This window comes from Penaeus chinensis, chromosome 2 (assembly GCF_019202785.1).
Source record: "Penaeus chinensis breed Huanghai No. 1 chromosome 2, ASM1920278v2, whole genome shotgun sequence".
In the NCBI taxonomy this organism is placed as follows: domain Eukaryota; kingdom Metazoa; phylum Arthropoda; class Malacostraca; order Decapoda; family Penaeidae; genus Penaeus; species Penaeus chinensis.
In genome coordinates, this window is record NC_061820.1 from 1860157 (window position 1) to 1862656 (window position 2500).

The 2500-nt window shown below is 35.2% G+C and overlaps 1 protein-coding gene across 1 annotated transcript in view; it reads right to left on the bottom strand.

Moving 5' to 3' along the window:
* The window catches only part of LOC125036088 (TAF5-like RNA polymerase II p300/CBP-associated factor-associated factor 65 kDa subunit 5L), an 11042-nt gene that overhangs the window by 7807 nt on the left and 735 nt on the right, over window positions 1-2500 (bottom strand). The window lies entirely within an intron of this gene.

Sequence of the window (2500 nt, forward strand, 5' to 3'; positions counted from 1 at the left end):
AGCAACTAAAATAATATGGAATTATGACACCAATGTTGGCGGCTCAGTATATTCCACTGGCACTTCATGATGCCAGTGTCACCGTTTAAAAAGGGCTAATAACTTCTTTAAAGAACAGAAAAAACATGCTATATTATTCATTAGTTAACCAGGATTGTGCAGTTATTATATAGGAGTTCCTGTACATCACTAGTATGAAAAACAGATTAACAATATAAAACACGTATCATTCATTGATATTTATGTTATATCAACATCCCAAAGTTTGTAGCTAGTATGTGTTGTGTGATGCAGTCCACCAAGTGTTATTTCAATATCTCAAGGTTTGTAGCTAACAGTTGTGATAAGCTGCAATACACCAAATACATATTCAGTCTGTGTTACTATTAATTAAGTACTACTGATATAGTTAACTTGTAGAAAGTCTGCTCAAGGGGAACAAGAACAGTGGTGTTTCTAGGCACATATCTTTTTATATGATTGCTGGGAGTTACTTTCAGATGTTGGCACAATAAAGATACTGCAAATACAGAACCCATACCTGCCTTAGCAATCATTCCTCTTTACAAAGCTGTACCTAATTCATATGTGTAATCTTTTAGTTTCTATTTATATGTGGTAGCTTTAGAGTGTGCAAAATAACCTGAACAGTGTGAAAAAGTAGGTGTTGCACTCTATGGAAGCTCATATACATTCACTTGTAAGTCAAGATTAGTTAGTTAGTTACTATGTTCAGGTTTTTATATTTACTTGGGAGAAAATGATATGTTCACTGGTCCTGTTAGGTGGGTGGTTGTTGGGCACTGCTTATTTATAACATATTTTTTCTTGCAGAGGGCTTTAAAGGTATTTACTCTAAGGCAGGCTTAACTTTACAGTAATACAACATAATTCATATCAAGAAAAAATTAAGTTCAGCCGACAGAAGAGTTAACAAAGTTGCAAAATAATAGAATGGCTTCAAACATTTCCATATTTCTTCCTCTCTCCTTACACGTTATGGACATTAGTCAGCCTATTATAGTATTATTTTCCTTAACTCTTAACCCATCAATAAGTGTGTTTTAAAAAAGTTACAGGAATTCTAAAAGACATTAAAATACCCGATGTCATTTGCATTGAGGAACCCACAACAAAATATTAAGCAGAGATGCTACTGCACACTGAAGCATCACAAAACATTAGAGCAGGTACACAAAAGTCACTACATGTGCAAAAACAGTTCTTTGAAAAATCAGTAAAGTCATTTCCAATAAATGTGGCACTCTATGCTTAATTTTCAATACATATGGGCACTCCCTGCTGAAGTGAGGCTCACAAGACACAGAAAATGGGCTAATGAAGTTGAACAATCAATACTTACATGTTTGGAATCAAAACTTTAATGAAAATTATGCCCATACAAAAACAAGACAGCAGCCCTTAGATTTGCATGATTACTGCAATTTTCCTGTTGCATTAATCTAATCTCATCTAACACAGAAAGTCTGACAAGGAAATAAAGTGGCTTATGCTAGGGTCACCCTAAGTGGACAGTCCATGTTCTTTCTGCAACTAAGAACCGAACTTAATGAGGGACAAAATTTGATTCAGCAATCATTCTTTCACTACAACTTGTTGGCAGGTCATCTAATTTGTTATAGACAAATTAGAATAGTGGGAGAGGGAATAAACTCTTAGAGAGCCAACATCTGATGAGCTTGGTGAGGTAAAAATAGTTGCAAATACAAGTCATCCAGGTAATTTTATTCCAAAATGCTTGTCACTGATATCAATGAATGTCATTTCAATGTACTGCATATGTTGCTAACTGTCTAGTCTGTGTAAACCAAATACAGCAACTATATTAGCCCTAACAGCTGAGCTGAGAAAAAAATGAGGCAGGAAAATTATGGGTTAGACATAAAAAATCTAATATTGTAATTTTGATGAATTTTACACTGACTTACATTGAGATTATTATGTAAATAATTACTCATGAGTAATTCCTCAAAGGCTACACCTCAAGTTCACATTATAACTGGCTATATCAAACTAACACCAAACAATGATCTTGTTGAATTAATTTACTGCACACTAATATGCCAAGTAGTTTTAGTCTCGTAGTAATCTAAAGTGGCATGGTGTTACGCTAGCACTACAGTTTCCGTGCTTATTGACGTCAAAGACAAGCAAACCTTCAGCACCTAATTGATGGCAACACATGCCTTGGATCGGTTCCGTATTTCATGATGAATTGCTAAGCCAAAACCCTATCCCACTAGAAAATACCTATTGGAAAATTTGTTGCCCTTTGCCAGAATGCCAACAGGTGAGAAAGCTACAGCCATGCTTCACCTGTTGTCACTTCGGTTACAGCCAATATCATCCTTATAACTGATTTATTTGGACTAAAGCTACTATCTGTTGAAGTATTTGTCAAGGATAATCCACTCATACCAAATTTGTGGGTCTTTAGGAAAAACACAATGGGACTGCCACTGATTTTACGTACCTCCTC